Source organism: Ovis canadensis, chromosome 20, assembly GCF_042477335.2.
Source record: "Ovis canadensis isolate MfBH-ARS-UI-01 breed Bighorn chromosome 20, ARS-UI_OviCan_v2, whole genome shotgun sequence".
Lineage (NCBI taxonomy): Eukaryota > Metazoa > Chordata > Mammalia > Artiodactyla > Bovidae > Ovis > Ovis canadensis.
The window spans coordinates 3,667,770-3,691,454 of NC_091264.1; positions in this window are offsets into that span (position 1 = coordinate 3,667,770).

Here is a 23,685-nt window from a genome sequence, read left to right on the forward strand (position 1 = left end):
AGGATTCCTCTCCAGTACTGACATGGATCTTGGGGTACTTCTGGAGTCTCCCCAGGGGAGTCAGTCCTCGTCTCGAATGCGGGCATGCACTTGCGCTTTCCTCCAGAGCGGTAGCAGCAGTGTCACGCAGTCCGCCGCGTGGATCAAAGGATCTATGGTTTTCCCTCGAGTCTTTCCCACGAGGCTTTCCCACGAGGCTTTCCCACAGGGCTGTCCCAGGTGCACACGTGGTGGGAGTCGATCCTCGGCTTGAGCGTCAAGGCAGTGCAGGGAAAACAGGTTCCTCTGGAATGGACTGACACATCTGGGGGACTCTTGGAATGGTGGCACGACCCTGGAGTTCCTCTCGCCTTTCCTGTGGAGAGCGCCTCCTCTTGAGATGCGACGGGAACGCCGGGAATTCTTCCCCTACGAAACAGGGAAAGGATCCCTCATCTCGAGCTAGGAGGCGGAAACGGGGCTCCCCTGGATGTGTGCGGGACCCCACGTGCTTCCTCTCGAGTGGAGACGGGTATGTCGGGGAACTTCTTGAGTTGCAGCAAGGGTGTGAAGGACCCTTTGGAAGTTCCAGTGGTTAGACGTGATTAGACTCGAGAAGCCTCAGCGGAAATGTGCCTCATCCCGCCTGGAGGGCAAAACCTCCTGGATTTTCTCGAGTTGCGGCAGGTGCTCTTGACTTACTATGGGGACCTCAGGGACCCGCTCTGGTGGCCTCAGGAAAGGCCAGTCCCCATGCGAGTTCCTCGGGGGCCTCTCGGGATTCCTCTCCCGTCGATGCCGGGCCTAAGACCTTGTGTGGAGTCGGGGCCGGAACCTGAGGATTCCTCTCCAGTGCTGACATGGATCTTGGGGTACTTCTGGAGTCTCCCCAGGGGAGTCAGTCCTCGTCTCGAATGCGGGCATGCACTTGCTCTTTCCTCCAGAGCGGTAGCAGCAGTGTCACGCAGTCCGCCGCGTGGATCAAAGGATCTATGGTTTTCCCTCGAGTCTTTCCCACGAGGCTTTCCCACAGGGCTGTCCCACGTGCACACGTGGTGGGAGTCGATCCTCGGCTTGAACGTCAAGGCAGTGCAGGGAAAACAGGTTCCTCTGGAATGGACTGACACATCTGGGGGACTCTTGGAATGGTGGCACGACCCTGGAGTTCCTCTCGCCTTTCCTGTGGAGAGCGCCTCCTCTTGAGATGCGACGGGAACGCCGGGAATTCTTTCCCTACGAAACAGGGAAAGGATCCCTCATCTCGAGCTAGGAGGCGGAAACGGGGCTCCCCTGGATGTGTGAGGGACCCCACGTGCTTCCTCTCGAGTGGAGACGGGTATGTCGGGGAACTTCTTGAGTTGCAGCAAGGGTGTGAAGGCCCCTTTGGAAGTTCCAGTGGTTCGACGTGATTAGCCTCGAGAAGCCTCAGCGGAAATGTGCCTCATCTCGCCTGGAGGGCAAAACCTCCTGGATTTTCTCGAGTTGCGGCAGGTGCTCTCGACTTACGACGGGGACCTCAGGGACCCGCTCTGGTGGCCTCAGGAAAGGCCAGTCCCCATGCGAGTTCCTCGGGGGCCTCTCGGGATTCCTCTCCCGTCGATGCCGGGGCCTAAGACCTTGTGTGGAGTCGGGGCCGGAACCTGAGGATTCCTCTCCAGTGCTGACATGGATCTTGGGGTACTTCTGGAGTCTCCCCAGGGGAGTCAGTCCTCGTCTCGAATGCGGGCATGCACTTGCGCTTTCCTCCAGAGCGGTAGCAGCAGTGTCACGCAGTCCGCCGCGTGGATCAAAGGATCTATGGTTTTCCCTCGAGTCTTTCCCACGAGGCTTTCCCACGAGGCTTTCCCACAGGGCTGTCCCACGTGCACACGTGGTGGGAGTCGATCCTCGGCTTGAACGTCAAGGCAGTGCAGGGAAAACAGGTTCCTCTGGAATGGACTGACACATCTGGGGGACTCTTGGAATGGTGGCACGACCCTGGAGTTCCTCTCGCCTTTCCTGTGGAGAACGCCTCCTCTTGAGATGCGACGGGAACGCCAGGAATTCTTTCCCTACGAAACAGGGAAAGGATCCCTCATCTCGAGCTAGGAGGCGGAAACGGGGCTCCCCTGGATGTGTGCGGGACCCCACGTGCTTCCTCTCGAGTGGAGACGGGTATGTCGGGGAACTTCTTGAGTTGCAGCAAGGGTGTGAAGGCCCCTTTGGAAGTTCCAGTGGTTAGACATGATTAGCCTCGAGAAGCCTCAGCGGAAATGGGCCTCATCTCGCCTGGAGGGCAAAACCTCCTGGATTTTCTCGAGTTGCGGCAGGTGCTCTCGACTTACGACGGGGACTTCAGGGACCCGCTCTGGTGGCCTCAGGAAAGGCCAGTCCCCATGCGAGTTCCTCGGGGGCCTCTCGGGATTCCTCTCCCGTTGATCCCGGGGCCTAAGACCTTGTGTGGAGTCGGGGCCGGAACCTGAGGATTCCTCTCCAGTGCTGACATGGATCTTGGGGTACTTCTGGAGTCTCCCCAGGGGAGTCAGTCCTCGTCTCGAATGCGGGCATGCACTTGCGCTTTCCTCCAGAGCGGTAGCAGCAGTGTCACGCAGTCCACCGCGTGGATCAAAGGATCTATGCTTTTCCCTCGAGTCTTTCCCACGAGGCTTTCCCACGAGGCTTTCCCACAGGGCTGTCCCACGTGCACACGTGGTGGGAGTCGATCCTCGGCTTGAACGTCAAGGCAGTGCAGGGAAAACAGGTTCCTCTGGAATGGACTGACACATCTGGGGGACTCTTGGAATGGTGGCACGACCCTGGAGTTACTCTCACCTTTCCTGTGGAGAGCGCCTCCTCTTGAGATGCGACGGGAACGCAGGGAATTCTTTCCCTACGAAACAGGGAAAGGATCCCTCATCTCGAGCTAGGAGGCGGAAACGGGGATTCCCTGGATGTGTGCGGGACCCCACGTGCTTCCTCTCCAGTGGAGACGGGTATGTCGGGGAACTTCTTGAGTTGCAGCAAGGGTGTGAAGGACCCTTAGGAAGTTCCAGTGGTTAGATGTGATTAGCCTCGAGAAGCCTCAGCGGAAATGGGCCTCATCTCTCCTGGAGGGCAAAACCTCCTGGATTTTCTCGAGTTGCGGCAGGTGCTCTCGACTTACGACGGGGACCTCATGGACCCGCTCTGGTGGCCTCAGGAAAGGCCAGTCCCCATGCGAGTTCCTCGGGGGCCTCTCGGGATTCCTCTCACGTCGATGCCGGGGACTAAGACCTTGTGTGGAGTCGCGGCCGGAACCTGAGGATTCCTCTCCAGTGCTGACATGGATCTTGGGGTACTTCTGGAGTCTCCCCAGGGGAGTCAGTCCTCGTCTCGAATGCGGGCATGCACTTGGGCTTTCCTCCAGAGCGGTAGCAGCAGTGTCACGCAGTCCGCCGCGTGGATCAAAGGATCTATGGTTTTCCCTCGAGTCTTTCCCAAGAGGCTTTCCCACGAGGATTTCCCACAGGGCTGTCCCACGTGCACACGTGCTGGGAGTCGATCTTCGGCTTGAACGTCAAGGCAGTGCAGGGAAAACAGGTTCCTCTGGAATGGACTGACACATCTGGGGGACTCTTGGAATGGTGGCAAGACCCTGGAGTTCCTCTCGCCTTTCCTGTGGAGAGCGCCTCCTCTTGAGATGAGACGGGAACGCCGGGAATTCTTTCCCTACGAAACGGGGAAAGGATCCCTCATCTCGAGCTAGGAGGCGGAAACGGGCTCCTCTGGATGTGTGCGGGACACCATGTGCTTCCTCTCGAGTGGAGACGGGTATGTCGGAGAACTTCTTGAGTTGCAGCAAGGGTGTGAAGGCCCCTTTGGAAGTTCCAGTGGTTCGACGTGATTAGCCTCGAGAAGCCTCAGCGGAAATGTGCCTCATCTCGCCTGGAGGGCAAAACCTCCTGGATTTTCTCGAGTTGCGGCAGGTGCTCTCGACTTACGACGGGGACCTCAGGGACCCGCTCTGGTGGCCTCAGGAAAGGCCAGTCCCCATGCGAGTTCCTCGGGGGCCTCTCGGGATTCCTCTCCCGTCGATGCCGGGGCCTAGAACCTTGTGTGGAGTCGGGGCCGGAACCTGAGGCTTCCTCTCCAGTGCTGACATGGATCTTGGGGTACTTCTGGAGTCTCCCCAGGGGAGTCAGTCCTCGTCTCGAATGCGGGCATGCACTTGCGCTTTCCTCCAGGGCGGTAGGAGCAGTGTCACACAGTCCGCCGCGTGGATCAAAGGATCTATGGTTTTCCCTCGAGTCTTTCCCTCGAGGCTTTCCCACGAGGCTTTCCCTCAGGGCTGTCCCACGTGCACACGTGGTGGGAGTCGATCCTCGGCTTGAACGTCAAGGCAGTGCAGGGAAAACAGGTTCCTCTGTAATGGACTGACACATCTGGGGGACTCTTGGAATGGTGGCACGACCCTGGAGGTCCTCTCGCCTTTCCTGTGGAGAGCGCCTCCTCTTGAGATGCGACGGGAACGCCGGGAATTCTTTCCCTACGAAACAGGGAAAGGATCCCTCATCTCGAGCTAGGAGGCGGAAACGGGGCTCCCCTGGATGTGTGCGGGACCCCACGTGCTTCCTCTCGAGTGGAGACGGGTATGTCGGGGAACTTCTTGAGTTGCAGCAAGGGTGTGAAGGACCCTTTGGAAGTTCCAGTGGTTAGACGTGATTAGCTTCGAGAAGCCTCAGCGGAAATGGGCCTCATCTCGCCTGGAGGGAAAAACCTCCTGGATTTTCTCGAGTTGCGGCAGGTGCTCTCGACTTACGACGGGGACCTCAGGGACCCGCTCTGGTGGCCTCAGGAAAGGCCAGTCCCCATGGGAGTTCCTCGGGGGCCTCTCGGGATTCCTATCCCGTCGATGCCGGGGCCTAAGACCTTGTGTGTAGTCGGGGCCGGAACCTGAGGCTTCCTCTCCAGTGCTGACATGGATCTTGGGGTACTTCTGGAGTCTCCCCAGGGGAGTCAGTCCTCGTCTCGAATGCGGGCATGCACTTGGGCTTTCCTCCAGAGCGGTAGCAGCAGTGTCACGCAGTCCGCCGCCTGGATCAAAGGATCTATGGTTTTCCCTCGAGTCTTTCCCACGAGGCTTTCCCACGAGGCTTTCCCACAGGGCTGTCCCACGTGCACACGTGGTGGGAGTCGATCCTCGGCTTGAACGTCAAGGCAGTGCAGGGAAAACAGGTTCCTCTGGAATGGACTGACACATCTGGGGGACTCTTGGAATGGTGGCACGACCCTGGAGTTCCTCTCCCCTTTCCTGTGGAGAGCGCCTCCTCTTGAGATGCGACGGGAACGCCGGGAATTCTTTCCCTACAAAACAGGGAAAGCATCCCTCATCTCGAGCTTGGAGGCGGAAACGGGGCTCCCCTGGATGTGTGCGGGACCCCACGTGCTTCCTCTCGAGTGGAGACGGGTATGTCGGGGAACTTCTTGAGTTGCAGCAAGGGTGTGAAGGACCCTTTGGAAGTTCCAGTGGTTAGACGTGATTAGCCTCGAGAAGCCTCAGCGGAAATGGGCCTCATCTCGCCTGGAGGGCAAAACCTACTTGATTTTCTCGAGTTGCGGCAGGTGCTCTCGACTTACCACGGGGACCTCGGGGACCCGCTCTGGTGGCCTCAGGAAAGGCCAGTCCCCATGCGAGTTCCTCGGGGGCCTCTCGGGATTCCTCTCCCGTCGATGCCGGGGCCTAAGACCTTGTGTGGAGTCGGGGCCGGAACCTGAGGATTCCTCTCCAATGCTGACATGGATCTTGGGGTACTTCTGGAGTCTCCTCAGGGGAGTAAGTCCTCGTCTCGAATGCGGGCATGCACTTGCGCTTTCCTCCAGAGCGGTAGCAGCAGTGTCACGCAATCCGCCGCGTGAATCAAAGGATCTATGGTTTTCCCTCGAGTCTTTCCCACGAGGCTTTCCCACGAGACTTTCCCACAGGGCTGTCCCACGTGCACACGTGGTGGGAGTCGATCCTCAGATTGAACGTCAAGGCAGTGCAGGGAAAACGGGTTCCTCTGGAATGGACTGACACATCTGGGGGACTCTTGGAATGGTGGCACGACCCTGGAGTTCCTCTCGCCTTTCCTGTTGAGAGCGCCTCCTCTTGAGATGCGACGGGAACGCCGGGAATTCTTTCCCTACGAAACAGGGAAAGGATCCCTCATCTCGAGCTAGGAGGCGGAAACGGGGCTCCCCTGGATGTGTGCGGGACCCTCGTGCTTCCTCTCGAGTGGAGACGGGTATGTCGGGGAACTTCTTGAGTTGCAGCAAGCGTGAGAAGGACCCTTTGGATGTTCCAGTGGTTAGACATGATTAGCCTCGAGAAGCCTCAGCGGAAATGTGCCTCATCTCGCCTGGAGGGCAAAACCTCCTGGATTTTCTCGAGTTGCGGCAGGTGCTCTCGACTTACGACGGGGACCTCAGGGACCCGCTCTGGTGGCCTCAGGAAAGGCCAGTCCCCATGCGAGTTCCTCGGGGGCCTCTCGGGATTCCTCTCCCGTCGATGCCGGGGCCTAAGACCTTGTGTGGAGTCGGGGCCGGAACCTGAGGATTCCTCTCCAGTGCTGACATGGATCTTGGGGTACTTCTGGAGTCTCCCCAGGGGAGTCAGTCCTCGTCTCGAATGCGGGCATGCACTTGCGCTTTCCTCCAGAGCGGTAGCAGCAGTGTCACGCAGTCCACCGCGTGGATCAAAGGATCTATGGTTTTCCCTCGAGTCTTTCCCACGAGGCTTTCCCACGAGGCTTTCCCACAGGGCTGTCCCACGTGCACACGTGGTGGGAGTCGATCCTCGGCTTGAAGGTCAATGCAGTGCAGGGAAAACAGGTTCCTCTGGAATGGACTGACACATCTGGGGGACTCTTGGAATGGTGGCACGACCCTGGAGTTCCTCTCCCCTTTCCTGTGGAGAGCGCCTCCTCTTGAGATGCGACGGGAACGCCGGGAATTCTTTCCCTACGAAAGAGGGAAAGGATCCCTCATCTCGAGCTAGGATGCGGAAACGGGGCTCCCCTGGATGTGTGCGGGACCCCACGTACTTCCTCTCGAGTGCAGACGGGTATGTCGGGGAACTTCTTGAGTTGCAGCAAGGGTGTGAAGGACCCTTTGGAAGTTCCAGTGGTTAGATGTGATTAGCCTCGAGAAGCCTCAGCGGAAATGGGCCTCATCTCGCCTGGAGGGCAAAACCTCCTGGATTTTCTCGAGTTGCGGCAGGTGCTCTCGACTTACGACGGGGACCTCAGGGACCCGCTCTGGTGGCCTCAGGAAAGGCCAGTCCCCATGCGAGTTCCTCGGGGGCCTCTCGGGATTCCTCTCCCGTCGATGCCGGGGCCTAAAACCTTGTGTGGAGTCGGGGCCGGAACCTGAGGATTCCTCTCCAGTGCTGACATAGATCTTGGGGTACTTCTGGAGTCTCCCCAGGGGAGTCAGTCCTCGTCTCGAATGCGGGCATGCACTTGCGCTTTCTTCCAGAGCGGTAGCAGCAGTGTCACGCATTCCGCCGCGTGGATCAAAGGATCTATGGTTTTCCCTCGAGTCTTTCCCACGAGGCTTTCCCACGAGGCTTTCCCACAGGGCTGTCCCACGTGCACACGTGGTGGGAGTCGATCCTCGGCTTGAACGTCAAGGCAGTGCAGGGAAAACAGGTTCCTCTGGAATGGACTGACACATCTGGGGGACTCTTGGAATGGTGGCACGACACTGGAGTTCCTCTCGCCCTTCCTGTGGAGAGCGCCTCCTCTTGAGATGCGACGGGAACGCCGGGAATTCTTCCCCTACGAAACAGGGAAAGGATCCCTCATCTCGAGCTAGGAGGCGGAAACGGGGCTCCCCTGGATGTGTGCGGGACCCCACGTACTTCCTCTCGAGTGCAGACGGGTATGTCGGGGAACTTCTTGAGTTGCAGCAAGGGTGTGAAGGACCCTTTGGAAGTTCCAGTGGTTAGACGTGATTGGCCTCGAGAAGCCTCAGAGGAAATGGGCCTCATCTCGCCTGGAGGGCAAAACCTCCTGGATTTTTTCTAGTTGCGGCAGGTGCTCTCGACTTACGACGCGGACGACAGGGACCCGCTCTGGTGGCCTCAGGAAAGGCCAGTCCCCATTCGAGTTCCTCGGGGGCCTCTCGGAATTCCTCTCCCGTCGATGCCGGGGCCTAAGACCTTGTGTGGAGTCGGGGCCGGAACCTGAGGATTCCTCTCCAGTGCTGACATGGATCTTGGGGTACTACTGGGGTCTCCCCAGGGGAGTCAGTCCTCGTCTCGAATGCGGGCATGCACTTGGGCTTTCCTCCAGAGCGGTAGCAGCAGTGTCACGCAGTCCGCCGCGTGGATCAAAGGATCTATGGTTTTCCCTCGAGTATTTCCCACGAGGCTTTCCCACAAGGCTTTCCCACAGGGCTGTCCCACGTGCACACGTGGTGGGAGTCGATCCTCGGCTTGAACGTCAAGGCAGTGCAGGGAAAACAGGTTCCTCTGGAATGGACTGACACATCTGGGGGTCTCTTGGAATGGTGGCACGACTCTGGAGTTCCTCTTCCCTTTCCTGTGGAGAGCGCCTCCTCTTGAGATGCGACGGGAACGCCGGGAATTCTTTCCGTACGAAACAGGGAAAGGATCCCTCATCTCGAACTAGGAGGCGGAAACGGGGCTCCCCTGGATGTGTGCGGGACCCCACTTGCTTCCTCTCGAGTGGAGACGGGTATGCCGCGGAACTGCTTGAGTTGCAGCAAGGGTGTGAAGGACCCTTTGGAAGTTCCAGTGGTTAGATGTGATTAGCCTCGATAAGCCTAGCGGAAATGGGCCTCATCTCGCCTGGAGGGCAAAACCTCCTGGATTTTCTCGAGTTGCGGCAGGTGCTCTCGACTTACGACGGGGTCCTCGGGGACCCGCTCTGGTGGCCTCAGGAAAGGCCAGGCCCCATGCGAGTTCCTCGGGGGCCTCTCGGGATTCCTCTCACGTCGATGCCGGGGACTAAGACCTTGTGTGGAGTCGCGGCCGGAACCTGAGGATTCCTCTCCAGTGCTGACATGGATCTTGGGGTACTTCTGGAGTCTCCCCAGGGGAGTCAGTCCTCGTCTCGAATGCGGGCATGCACTTGGGCTTTCCTCCAGAGCGGTAGCAGCAGTGTCACGCAGTCCGCCGCGTGGATCAAAGGATCTATGGTTTTCCCTCGAGTCTTTCCCACGAGGCTTTCCCACGAGGCTTTCCCACAGGGCTGTCCCACGTGCACACGTGGTGGGAGTCGATCCTCGGCTTGAACGTCAAGGCAGTGCAGGGAAAACAGGTTCCTCTGTAATGGACTGACACATCTGGGGGTCTCTTGGAATGGTGGCACGACTCTGGAGTTCCTCTCGCCTTTCCAGTGGAGAGCGCCTCCTCTTGAGATGCGACGGGAACGCCGGGAATTCTTTCCCTACGAAACAGGGAAAGCATCCCTCATCTCGAGCTAGGAGGCGGAAACGGGGCTCCCCTGGATGTGTGCGGGACCCTCGTGCTTCCTCTCGAGTGGAGACGGGTATGTCGGGGAACTTCTTGAGTTGCAGCAAGCGTGAGAAGGACCCTTTGGATGTTCCAGTGGTTAGATGTGATTAGCCTCGAGAAGCCTCAGCGGAAATGGGCCTCATCTCGCCTGGAGGGCAAAACCTCCTGGATTTTCTCGAGTTGCGGCAGGTGCTCTCGACTTACGACGGGGACCTCAGGGACCCCCTCTGGTGGCCTCAGGAAAGGCCAGTCCCCATGCGAGTTCCTCGGGGGCCTCTCAGGATTCCTCTCCCGTCGATGCCGGGGCCTAAGACCTTGTGTGGAATCGGGGCCGGAACCTGAGGATTCCTCTCCAGTGCTGACGTGGATCTTGGGGTACTTCTGGAATCTCCCCAGGGGCGTCAGTCCTCGTCTCGAATGCGGGCATGCACTTGCGCTTTCCCCCAGGGGGGTAGCAGCAGTGTCACGCAGTCCGCCGCGTGGATCAAAGGATCTATGGTTTTCCCTCGAGTCTTTCCCACGAGGCTTTCACACGAGGCTTTCCCACAGGGCTGTCCCACGTGCACACGTGGTGGGAGTCGATCCTCGGCTTGAACGTCAAGGCAGTGCAGGGAAAACAGGTTCCTCTGGAATGGACTGACACATCTGGGGGACTCTTGGAATGGTGGCACGACCCTTGAGTTCCTCTCGCCTTTCCTGTGGAGAGCGCCTTCTCTTGAGATGCGACGGGAACGCCGGGAATTCTTTCCCTACGAAGCAGGGAAAGGATCCCTCATCTCGAGCTAGGAGGCGGAAACGGGGCTCCCCTGGATGTGTGCGGGACCCCACGTGCTTCCTCTCGAGTGGAGACGGGTATGTCGGGGAACTTCTTGAGTTGCAGCAAGGGTGTGAAGGACCCTTTGGAAGTTCCAGTGGTTAGACGTGATTAGCCTCGAGAAGCCTCAGCGGAAATGTGCCTCATCTCGCCTGGAGGGCAAAACCTCCTGGATTTTCTCGAGTTGCGGCAGGTGCTCTCGACTTACCACGGGGACCTCGGGGACCCGCTCTGGTGGCCTCAGGAAAGGCCAGTCCCCATGCGAGTTCCTCGGGGGCCTCTCGGGATTCCTCTCCCGTCGATGCCGGGGCCTAAGACCTTGTGTGGAGTCGGGGCCGGAACCTGAGGATTCCTCTCCAGTGCTGACATGGATCTTGGGGTACTTCTGGAGTTTCCCCAGGGGAGTCAGTCCTCGTCTCGAATGCGGGCATGCACTTGCGCTTTCCTCCAGAGCGGTAGCAGCAGTGTCACGCAGTCCGCCGCGTGGATCAAAGGATCTATGGTTTTCCCTCGAGTCTTTCCCACGAGGCTTTCCCACGAGGCTTTCCCACAGGGCTGTCCCACGTGCACAGGTGTTGGGAGTAGATCCTCGGCTTGAACGTCAAGGCAGTGCAGGGAAAACAGGTTCCTCTGGAATGGACTGACACATCTGGGGGACTCTTGGAATGGTGGCACGACCCTGGAGTTCCTCTCGCCTTTCCTGTGGAGAGCGCCTCCACTTGAGATGCGACGGGAACGCCGGGAATTCTTTCCCTACGAAACAGGGAAAGGATCCCTCATCTGGAGCTAGGAGGCGGAAACGGGGCTCCCCTGGATGTGTGCGGGACCCTCGTGCTTCCTCTAGAGTGGCGACGGGTATGTCCGGGAACTTCTTGAGTTGCAGCAAGGGTGAGAAGGACCCTTTGGATGTTCCAGTGGTTAGATGTGTTTAGCCTCGAGAAGCCTCAGCGGAAATGGGCCTCATCTCGCCTGGAGGGCAAAACCTCCTGGATTTTCTCGAGTTGCGGCAGGTGCTCTCGACTTACGACGGGGACCTCAGGGACCCGCTCTGGTGGCCTCAGGAAAGGCCAGTCCCCATGCGAGTTCCTCGGGGGCCTCTCGGGATTCCTCTCCCGGCGATGCCGGGGCCTAAGACCTTGCGTGGAGTCGGGGCCGGAACCTGAGGATTCCTCTCCAGTGCTGACAAGGATCTTGGGGTACTTCTGGAGTCTCACCAGAGGAGTCAGTCCTCATCTCGAATGCGGGCATGCACTTGCGCTTTCCTCCAGAGCGGTAGCAGCAGTGTCACTCAATCCGCCGCGTAGATCAAAGGATCTATGGTTTTCCCTCGAGTCTTTCCCACGAGGCTTTCCCACGAGGCTTTCCCACAGGGCTGTCCCACGTGCACACGTGGTGGGAGTCGATCCTCGGCATGAACGTCAAGGCAGTGCAGGGAAAACAGGTTCCTCTGGAATGGACTGACACATCTGGGGGACTCTTGGAATGGTGGCACGACCCTGGAGTTCCTCTCGCCTTTCCTGTGGAGAACGTCTCCTCTTGAGATGCGACGGGAACGCCAGGAATTCTTTCCCTACGAAACAGGGAAATGATCCCTCATCTCGAGCTAGGAGGCGGAAACGGGGCTCCCCTGGATGTGTGCGGGACCCCACGTACTTCCTCTCGAGTGCAGACGGGTATGTCGGGGAACTTCTTGAGTTGCAGCAAGGGTGTGAAGGACCCTTTGGAAGTTCCAGTGGTTAGACATGATTAGCCTCGAGAAGCCTCAGCGGAAATGTGCCTCATCTCGCCTGGAGGGCAAAACCTCCTGGATTTTCTCGAGTTGCGGCAGGTGCTCTCGACTTACGACGGGGACCTCAGGGACCCGCTCTGGTGGCCTCAGGAAAGGCCAGTCCCCATTCGAGTTCCTCGGGGGCCTCTCGGGATTCCTCTCCCGTCGATGCCGGGGCCTAAGACCTTGTGTGGAGTCGGGGCCGGAACCTGAGGATTCCTCTCCAGTGCTGACATGGATCTTGGGGTACTTCTGGAGTCTCCCCAGGGGAGTCAGTCCTCGTCTCGAATGCGGGCATGCACTTGGGCTTTCCTCCAGAGCGGTAGCAGCAGTGTCACGCAGTCCACCGCGTGGATCAAAGGATCTATGGTTTTCCCTCGAGTCTTTCCCACGAGGCTTTCCCACGAGGCTTTCCCACAGGGCTGTCCCACGTGCACACGTGGTGGGAGTCGATCCTCGGCTTGAAGGTCAATGCAGTGCAGGGAAAACAGGTTCCTCTGGAATGGACTGACACATCTGGGGGACTCTTGGAATGGTGGCACGACCCTGGAGTTCCTCTCGCCTTTCCTGTGGAGAGCGCCTCCTCTTGAGATGCGACGGGAACGCCAGGAATCTTTCCCTACGAAACAGGGAAAGGATCCGTCATCTCGAGCTAGGAGGCAGAAACGGGGCTCCCCTGGATGTGTGCGGGACCCCACGTGCTTCCTCTCGAGTGGAGACGGGTATGTCGGGGAACTTCTTGAGTTGCAGCAAGGGTGTGAAGGACCCTTTGGAAGTTCCAGTGGTTAGACGTGATTGGCCTCGAGAAGCCTCAGCGGAAATGGGCCTCATCTCGCCTGGAGGGCAAAACCTCCTGGATTTTTTCTAGTTGCGGCAGGTGCTCTCGACTTACGACGCGGACGACAGGGACCCGCTCTGGTGGCCTCAGGAAAGGCCAGTCCCCATTCGAGTTCCTCGGGGGCCTCTCGGAATTCCTCTCCCGTCGATGCCGGGGCCTAAGACCTTGTGTGGAGTCGGGGCCGGAACCTGAGGATTCCTCTCCAGTGCTGACATGGATCTTGGGGTACTTCTGGAGTCTCCCCAGGGGAGTCAGTCCTCGTCTCGAATGCGGGCATGCACTTGGGCTTTCCTCTAGAGCGGTAGCAGCAGTGTGACGCAGTCCGCCGCGTGGATCAAAGGATCTATGGTTTTCCCTCGAGTCTTTCCCACGAGGCTTTCCCACGAGGCTTTCCCACAGGGCTGTCCCACGTGCACACGTGGTGGGAGTCGATCCTCGGCTTGAACGTCAAGGCAGTGCAGGGAAAACAGGTTCCTCTGTAATGGACTGACACATCTGGGGGTCTCTTGGAATGGTGGCACGACTCTGGAGTTCCTCTTCCCTTTCCTGTGGAGAGCGCCTCCTCTTGAGATGCGACGGGAACGCCGGGAATTCTTTCCCTACGAAACAGGGAAAGGATCCCTCATCTCGAACTAGGAGGCGGAAACGGGGCTCCCCTGGATGTGTGCGGGACCCCACGTGCTTCCTCTCGAGTGGAGACGGGTATGCCGCGGAACTGCTTGAGTTGCAGCAAGGGTGTGAAGGACCCTTTGGAAGTTCCAGTGGTTAGATGTGATTAGCCTCGATAAGCCTAGCGGAAATGGGCCTCATCTCGCCTGGAGGGCAAAACCTCCTGGATTTTCTCGAGTTGCGGCAGGTGCTCTCGACTTACGACGGGGTCCTCGGGGACCCGCTCTGGTGGCCTCAGGAAAGGCCAGTCCCCATGCGAGTTCCTCGGGGGCCTCTCGGGATTCCTCTCCCGTCGATGCCGGGGACTAAGACCTTGTGTGGAGTCGCGGCCGGAACCTGAGGGTTCCTCTCCAGTGCTGACATGGATCTTGGGGTACTTCTGGAGTCTCCCCAGGGGAGTCAGTCCTCGTCTCGAATGCGGGCATGCACTTGGGCTTTCCTCCAGAGCGGTAGCAGCAGTGTCACGCAGTCCGCCGCGTGGATCAAAGGATCTATGGTTTTCCCTCGAGTCTTTCCCACGAGGCTTTCCCACGAGGCTTTCCCACAGGGCTGTCCCACGTGCACACGTGGTGGGAGTCGATCCTCGGCTTGAACGTCAAGGCAGTGCAGGGAAAACAGGTTCCTCTGTAATGGACTGACACATCTGGGGGTCTCTTGGAATGGTGGCACGACTCTGGAGTTCCTCTTCCCTTTCCAGTGGAGAGCGCCTCCTCTTGAGATGCGACGGGAACGCCGGGAATTCTTTCCCTACGAAACAGGGAAAGGATCCCTCATCTCGAACTAGGAGGCGGAAACGGGGCTCCCCTGGATGTGTACGGGACCCCACGTGCTTCCTCTCGAGTGGAGACGGGTATGCCGCGGAACTGCTTGAGTTGCAGCAAGGGTGTGAAGGACCCTTTGGAAGTTCCAGTGGTTAGATGTGATTAGCCTCGATAAGCCTCAGCGGAAATGGGCCTCATCTCGCCTGGAGGGCAAAACCTACTTGATTTTCTCGAGTTGCGGCAGGTGCTCTCGACTTACCACGGGGACCTCGGGGACCCGCTCTGGTGGCCTCAGGAAAGGCCAGTCCCCATGCGAGTTCCTCGGGGGCCTCTCGGGATTCCTCTCCCGTCAATGCTGGGGACTAAGACCTTGTGTGGAGTCGGGGCCGGAACCTGAGGATTCCTCTCCAGTGCTGACATGGATCTTGGGGTACTTCTGGAGTCTCCCCAGGGGAGTCAGTCCTCGTCTCGAATGCGGGCATGCACTTGCGCTTTCCTCCAGAGCGGTAGCAGTAGTGTTACGCTGTCGGCCTCGTGGATCAAAGGATCTATGGTTTTCCCACGAGGCTTTCCCACGAGGCTTTCCCACAGGGCTGTCCCACGTGCACACGTGGTGGGAGTCGATCCTCGGCTTGAACGTCAAGGCAGTGCAGGGAAAACAGGTTCCTCTGGAATGGACAGACACATCTGGGGGACTCTTGGAATGGTGGCACGACCCTGGAGTTCCTCTCGCCTTTCCTATGGAGAGCGCCTCCTCTTGAGATGCGACGGGATCGCCGGGAATTCTTTCCCTACGAAACAGGGAAAGGATCCCTCATCTCGAGCTAGGAGGCGGAAACGGGGCTCCCCTGGATGTGTACGGAACCCCACGTGCTTCCTCTCGAGTGGAGACGGGTATGTCGGGGAACTTCTTGAGTTGCAGCAAGGGTGTGAAGGACCCTTTGGAAGTTCCAGTGGTTAGATGTTATTAGCCTCGAGAAGCCTCAGCGGAAATGTGCCTCATCTCGCCTGGAGGGCAAAACCTCCTGGATTTTCTCGAGTTGCGGCAGGTGCTCTCGACTTACGACGGGGACCTCAGGGACCCGCTCTGGTGGCCTCAGGAAAGGCCAGTCCCCATGCGAGTTCCTCGGGGGCCTCTCGGGATTCCTCTCCCGTCGATGCTGGGGCCTAAAACCTTGTGTGGAGTCGGGTCCGGAACCTGAGGATTCCTCTCCAGTGCTGACATGGATCTTGGGGTACTCCTGGAGTCTCCCCAGGGGAGTCAGTCCTCGTCTCGAATGCGGGCATGCACTTGCGCTTTCCTCCAGAGCGGTAGCAGCAGTGTCACGCATTCCGCCGCGTGGATCAAAGGATCTATGGTTTTCCCTCGAGTCTTTCCCACGAGGCTTTCCCACGAGGCTTTCCCACAGGGCTGTCCCACGTGCACACGTGGTGGGAGTCGATCCTCGGCTTGAACGTCAAGGCAGTGCAGGGAAAACAGGTTCCTCTGGAATGGACAGACACATCTGGGGGACTCTTGGAATGGTGGCACGACCCTGGAGTTCCTCTCGCCTTTCCTATGGAGAGCGCCTCCTCTTGAGATGCGACGGGAACGCCGGGAATTCTTTCCCTACGAAACAGGGAAAGGATCCCTCATCTCGAGCTAGGAGGCGGAAACGGGGCTCCCCTGGATGTGTGCGGGACCCCACGTGCTTCCTCTCGAGTGGAGACGGGTATGTCGGGGAACTTCTTGAGTTGCAGCAAGGGTGTGAAGGACCCTTTGGAAGTTCCAGTGGTTAGACGTGATTAGCCTCGAGAAGCCTCAGCGGAAATGGGCCTCATGTCGCCTGGAGGGCAAAACCTCCTGGATTTTCTCGAGTTGCGGCAGGTGCTCTCGACTTACGAAGGGGACCTCAGGGACCCGCTCTGGTGGCCTCAGGAAAGGCCAGTCCCCATGCGACTTCCTCGGGGGCCTCTCGGGATAACTCTCCCGTCGATGCCGGGGCCTAAGACCTTGTGTGGAGTCGGGGCCGGAACCTGAGGATTCCTCTCCAGTGCTGACATGGATCTTGGGGTACTTCTGGAGTCTCCCCAGGGGAGTCAGTCCTCGTCTCGAATGCGGGCATGCACTTGGGCTTTCCTCCAGAGCGGAAGCAGCAGTGTCACGCAGTCCACCGCGTGGATCAAAGGATCTATGGTTTTCCCTCGAGTCTTTCCCACGAGGCTTTCCCACGAGGCTTTCCCACAGGGCTGTCCCACGTGCACACGTGGTGGGAGTCGATCCTCGGCTTGAACGTCAAGGCAGTGCAGGGAAAACAGGTTCCTCTAGAATGGACTGACACATCTGGGGGACTCTTGGAATGGTGGCACGACCCTGGAGTTCCTCTCCCCTTTCCTGCGGAGAGCGCCTCCTCTTGAGATGCGACGGGAACGCCGGGAATTCTTTCCCTACGAAACAGGGAAAGGATCCCTCATCTCGAGCTAGGAGGCGGAAACGGGGCTCCCCTGGATGTGTGCGGGACCCCACGTGCTTCCTCTCGAGTGGAGACGGGTATGTCGGGGAACTTCTTGAGTTGCAGCAAGGGTGTGAAGGACCCTTTGGAAGTTCCAGTGGTCAGATGTGATTAGACTCGAGAAGCCTCAGCGGAAATGGGCCTCATCTCCCCTGGAGGGCAAAACCTCCTGGATTTTCTCGAGTTGCGGCAGGTGCTCTCGACTTACGACGGGAACCTCAGGGACCCGCTCTGGTGGCCTCAGGAAAGGCCCGTCCCCATGCGAGTTCCTCGGGGGCCTTTCGGGATTCCTCTCCCGTCGATGCCGGGGCTTAAGACCTTGTGTGGAGTCGGGGCCGGAACCTGAGGATTCCTCTCCAGTGCTGACATGGATCTTGGGGTACTTCTGGAGTCTCCCCAGGGGAGTCAGTCCTCGTCTCGAATGCGGGCATGCACTTGCGCTTTCCTCCAGAGCGGTAGCAGCAGTGTCACGCAGTCCGCCGCGTGGATCAAAGGATCTATGGTTTTCCCTCGTGTCTTTCCCACGAGGCTTTCCCACGAGGCTTTCCCACAGGGCTGTCCCACGTGCACACGTGGTGGGAGTCGATCCTCGGCTTGAACGTCAAGGCAGTGCAGGGAAAACAGGTTCCTCTGGAATGGACTGACACATCTGGGGGACTCTTGGAATGGTGGCACGACCCTGGAGTTCCTCTCGCCTTTCCTGTGGAGAGCGCCTCCTCTTGAGATGCGACGGGAACGCCGGGAATTCTTTCCCTACGAAACAGGGAAAGGATCCCTCATCTCGAGCTAGGAGGCGGAAACGGGGCTCCCCTGGATGTGTGCGGGACCCCACGTGCTTCCTCTCGAGTGGAGACGGGTATGTCGGGGAACTTCTTGAGTTGCAGCAAGGGTGTGAAGGACCCTTTGGAAGTTCCAGTGGTTAGACGTGATTAGCTTCGAGAAGCCTCAGCGGAAATGGGCCTCATCTCGCCTGGAGGGCAAAACCTCCTGGATTTTCTCGAGTTGCGGCAGGTGCTCTCGACTTACGACGGGGACCTCAGGGACCCGCTCTGGTGGCCTCAGGAAAGGCCAGTCCCCATGCGAGTTCCTCGGGGGCCTCTCGGGATTCCTCTCCCGTCGATGCCGGGGCCTAAGACCTTGTGTGTAGTCGGGGCCGGAACCTGAGGCTTCCTCTCCAGTGCTGACATGGATCTTGGGGTACTTCTGGAGTCTCCCCAGGGGAGTCAGTCCTCGTCTCGAATGCGGGCATGCATTTGGGCTTTCCTCCAGAGCGGTAGCAGCAGTGTCACGCAGTCCGCCGCGTGGATCAAAGGATCTATGGTTTTCCCTCGAGTCTTTCCCACGAGGCTTTCCCACGAGGCTTTCCCACAGGGCTGTCCCACGTGCACACGTGGTGGGAGTCGATCCTCGGCTTGAACGTCAAGGCAGTGCAGGGAAAACAGGTTCCTCTGGAATGGACTGACACATCTGGGGGACTCTTGGAATGGTGGCACGACCCTGGAGTTCCTCTCCCCTTTCCTGTGGAGAGCGCCTCCTCTTGAGATGCGACGGGAACGCCGGGAATTCTTTCCCTACAAAACAGGGAAAGCATCCCTCATCTCGAGCTTGGAGGCGGAAACGGTTCTCCCCTGGATGTGTGCGGGACCCCACGTGCTTCCTCTCGAGTGGAGACGGGTATGTCGGGGAACTTCTTGAGTTGCAGCAAGGGTGTGAAGGACCCTTTGGAAGTTCCAGTGGTTAGACGTGATTAGCCTCGAGAAGCCTCAGCGTAAATGGGCCTCATCTCGCCTGGAGGGCAAAACCTCCTGGATTTTCTCGAGTTGCGGCAGGTGCTCTCGACTTACGACGGGGACCTCAGGGACCCGCTCTGGTGGCCTCAGGAAAGGCCAGTCCCCATGCGAGTTCCTCGGGGGCCTCTCGGGATTCCTCTCCCGTCGATGCCGGGGCCTAAGACCTTGTGTGGAGTCGGGGCCGGAACCTGAGGATTCCTCTCCAATGCTGACATGGATCTTGGGGTACTTCTGGAGTCTCCTCAGGGGAGTCAGTCCTCGTCTCGAATGCGGGCATGCACTTGCGCTTTCCTCCAGAGCGGTAGCAGCAGTGTCACGCAATCCGCCGCGTGAATCAAAGGATCTATGGTTTTCCCTCGAGTCTTTCCCACGAGGCTTTCCCACGAGGCTTTCCCACAGGGCTGTCCCACGTGCACACGTGGTGGGAGTCGATCCTCAGATTGAACGTCAAGGCAGTGCAGGGAAAACAGGTCCCTCTGGAATGGACTGACACATCTGGGGGACTCTTGGAATGGTGGCACGACCCGGGAGTTCCTCTCGCCTTTCCTGTTGAGAGCGCCTCCTCTTGAGATGCGACGGGAACGCCGGGAATTCTTTCCCTACGAAACAGGGAAAGGATCCCTCATCTCGAGCTACGAGGCGGAAACGGGGCTCCCCTGGATGTGTGCGGGACCCTCGTGCTTCCTCTCGAGTGGAGACGGGTATGTCGGGGAACTTCTTGAGTTGCAGCAAGCGTGAGAAGGACCCTTTGGATGTTCCAGTGGTTAGATGTGATTAGCCTCGAGAAGCCTCAGCGGAAATGGGCCTCATCTCGCCTGGAGGGCAAAACCTCCTGGATTTTCTCGAGTTGCGGCAGGTGCTCTCGACTTACGACGGGGACCTCAGGGACCCCCTCTGGTGGCCTCAGGAAAGGCCAGTCCCCATGCGAGTTCCTCGGGGGCCTCTCAGGATTCCTCTCCCGTCGATGCCGGGGCCTAAGACCTTGTGTGGAATCGGGGCCGGAACCTGAGGATTCCTCTCCAGGGCTGACGTGGATCTTGGGGTACTTCTGGAGTCTCCCCAGGGGCGTCAGTCCTCATCTCGAATGCCGGCATACACTTGCGCTTTCCTCCTGGGCGGTAGGAGCAGTGTCACGCAGTCCGCCGCGTGGATCAAAGGATCTATGGTTTTCCCTCGAGTCTTTCCCAAGAGGCTTTCCCACGAGGATTTCCCACAGGGCTGTCCCACGTGCACACGTGGTGGGAGTCGATCATCGGCTTGAACGTCAAGGCAGTGCAGGGAAAACAGGTTCCTCTGGAATGGACTGACACATCTGGGGGACTCTTGGAATGGTGGCAAGACCCTGGAGTTCCTCTCGCCTTTCCTGTGGAGAGCGCCTCCTCTTGAGATGAGACGGGAACGCCGGGAATTCTTTCCCTACGAAACAGGGAAAGGATCCCTCATCTCGAGCTAGGAGGCGGAAACGGGCTCCTCTGGATGTGTGCGGGACACCATGTGCTTTCTCTCGAGTGGAGACGGGTATGTCGGGGAACTTCTTGAGTTGCAGCAAGGGTGTGAAGGCCCCTTTGGAAGTTCCAGTGGTTCGACGTGATTAGCCTCGAGAAGCCTCAGCGGAAATGTGCCTCATCTCGCCTGGAGGGCAAAACCTCCTGGATTTTCTCGAGTTGCGGCAGGTGCTCTCGACTTACGACGGGGACCTCAGGGACCCGCTCTGGTGGCCTCAGGAAAGGCCAGTCCCCATGCGAGTTCCTCGGGGGCCTCTCGGGATTCCTCTCCCGTCGATGCCGGGGCCTAGAACCTTGTGTGGAGTCGGGGCCGGAACCTGAGGCTTCCTCTCCAGTGCTGACATGGATCTTGGGGTACTTCTGGAGTCTCCCCAGGGGAGTCAGTCCTCGTCTCGAATGCGGGCATGCACTTGTGCTTTCCTCCAGGGCGGTAGGAGCAGTGTCACACAGTCCGCCGCGTGGATCAAAGGATCTATGGTTTTCCCTCGAGTCTTTCCCTCGAGGCTTTCCCACGAGGCTTTCCCTCAGGGCTGTCCCACGTGCACACGTGGTGGGAGTCGATCCTCGGCTTGAACGTCAAGGCAGTGCAGGGAAAACAGGTTCCTCTGGAATGGACTGACACATCTGGGGGACTCTTGGAATGGTGGCACGACCCTGGAGGTCCTCTCGCCTTTCCTGTGGAGAGCGCCTCCTCTTGAGATGCGACGGGAACGCCGGGAATTCTTTCCCTACGAAACAGGGAAAGGATCCCTCATCTCGAGCTAGGAGGCGGAAACGGGGCTCCCCTGGATGTGTGCGGGACCCCACGTGCTTCCTCTCGAGTGGAGACGGGTATGTCGGGGAACTTCTTGAGTTGCAGCAAGGGTGTGAAGGACCCTTTGGAAGTTCCAGTGGTTAGACGTGATTAGCTTCGAGAAGCCTCAGCGGAAATGGGCCTCATCTCGCCTGGAGGGCAAAACCTCCTGGATTTTCTCGAGTTGCGGCAGGTGCTCTCGACTTACGACGGGGACCTCAGGGACCCGCTCTGGTGGCCTCAGGAAAGGCCAGTCCCCATGCGAGTTCCTCGGGGGCCTCTCGGGATTCCTATCCCGTCGATGCCGGGGCCTAAGACCTTGTGTGTAGTCGGGGCCGGAACCTGAGGCTTCCTCTCCAGTGCTGACATGGATCTTGGGGTACTTCTGGAGTCTCCCCAGGGGAGTCAGTCCTCGTCTCGAATGCGGGCATGCACTTGGGCTTTCCTCCAGAGCGGTAGCAGCAGTGTCACGCAGTCCGCCGCGTGGATCAAAGGATCTATGGTTTTCCCTCGAGTCTTTCCCACGAGGCTTTCCCACGAGGCTTTCCCACAGGGCTGTCCCACGTGCACACGTGGTGGGAGTCGATCCTCGGCTTGAACGTCAAGGCAGTGCAGGGAAAACAGGTTCCTCTGGAATTGACTGACACATCTGGGGGACTCTTGGAATGGTGGCACGACCCTGGAGTTCCTCTCCCCTTTCCTGTGGAGAGCGCCTCCTCTTGAGATGCGACGGGAACGCCGGGAATTCTTTCCCTACAAAACAGGGAAAGCATCCCTCATCTCGAGCTTGGAGGCGGAAACGGGGCTCCCCTGGATGTGTGCGGGACCCCACGTGCTTCCTCTCGAGTGGAGACGGGTATGTCGGGGAACTTCTTGAGTTGCAGCAAGGGTGTGAAGGACCCTTTGGAAGTTCCAGTGGTTAGACGTGATTAGCCTCGAGAAGCCTCAGCGGAAATGGGCCTCATCTCGCCTGGAGGGCAAAACCTACTTGATTTTCTCGAGTTGCGGCAGGTGCTCTCGACTTACCACGGGGACCTCGGGGACCCGCTCTGGTGGCCTCAGGAAAGGCCAGTCCCCATGCGAGTTCCTCGGGGGCCTCTCGGGATTCCTCTCCCGTCGATGCCGGGGCCTAAGACCTTGTGTGGAGTCGGGGCCGGAACCTGAGGATTCCTCTCCAATGCTGACATGGATCTTGGGATACTTCTGGAGTTTCCCCAGGGGAGTCAGTCCTCGTCTCGAATGCGGGCATGCACTTGCGCTTTCCTCCAGAGCGGTAGCAGCAGTGTCACGCAGTCCGCCGCGTGGATCAAAGGATCTATGGTTTTCCCTCGAGTCTTTCCCACGAGGCTTTCCCACGAGGCTTTCCCACAGGGCTGTCCCACGTGCACACGTGGTGGGAGTCGATCCTCAGATTGAACGTCAAGGCAGTGCAGGGAAAACAGGTTCCTCTGGAATGGACTGACACATCTGGGGGACTCTTGGACTGGTGGCACGACCCTGGAGTTCCTCTCGCCTTTCCTGTTGAGAGCGCCTCTTCTTGAGATGCGACGGGAACGCCGGGAATTCTTTCCCTACGAAACAGGGAAAGGATCCCTCATCTCGAGCTAGGAGGCGGAAACGGGGCTCCCCTGGATGTGTGCGGGACCCTCGTGCTTCCTCTCGAGTGGAGACGGGTATGTCGGGGAACTTCTTGAGTTGCAGCAAGCGTGAGAAGGACCCTTTGGATGTTCCAGTGGTTAGATGTGATTAGCCTCGAGAAGCCTCAGCGGAAATGGGCCTCATCTCGCCTGGAGGGCAAAACCTCCTGGATTTTCTCGGGTTGCGGCAGGTGCTCTCGACTTACGACGGGGACCTCAGGGACCCCCTCTGGTGGCCTCAGGAAAGGCCAGTCCCCATGCGAGTTCCTCGGGGGCCTCTCAGGATTCCTCTCCCGTCGATGCCGGGGCCTAAGACCTTGTGTGGAATCGGGGCCGGAACCTGAGGATTCCTCTCCAGGGCTGACGTGGATCTTGGGGTACTTCTGGAGTCTCCCCAGGGGCGTCAGTCCTCATCTCGAATGCCGGCATACACTTGCGCTTTCCTCCTGGGCGGTAGGAGCAGTGTCACGCAGTCCGCCGCGTGGATCAAAGGATCTATGGTTTTCCCTCGAGTCTTTCCCAAGAGGCTTTCCCACGAGGATTTCCCACAGGGCTGTCCCACGTGCACACGTGGTGGGAGTCGATCATCGGCTTGAACGTCAAGGCAGTGCAGGGAAAACAGGTTCCTCTGGAATGGACTGACACATCTGGGGGACTCTTGGAATGGTGGCAAGACCCTGGAGTTCCTCTCGCCTTTCCTGTGGAGAGCGCCTCCTCTTGAGATGAGACGGGAACGCCGGGAATTCTTTCCCTACGAAACAGGGAAAGGATCCCTCATCTCGAGCTAGGAGGCGGAAACGGGCTCCTCTGGATGTGTGCGGGACACCATGTGCTTTCTCTCGAGTGGAGACGGGTATGTCGGGGAACTTCTTGAGTTGCAGCAAGGGTGTGAAGGCCCCTTTGGAAGTTCCAGTGGTTCGACGTGATTAGCCTCGAGAAGCCTCAGCGGAAATGTGCCTCATCTCGCCTGGAGGGCAAAACCTCCTGGATTTTCTCGAGTTGCGGCAGGTGCTCTCGACTTACGACGGGGACCTCAGGGACCCGCTCTGGTGGCCTCAGGAAAGGCCAGTCCCCATGCGAGTTCCTCGGGGGCCTCTCGGGATTCCTCTCCCGTCGATGCCGGGGCCTAGAACCTTGTGTGGAGTCGGGGCCGGAACCTGA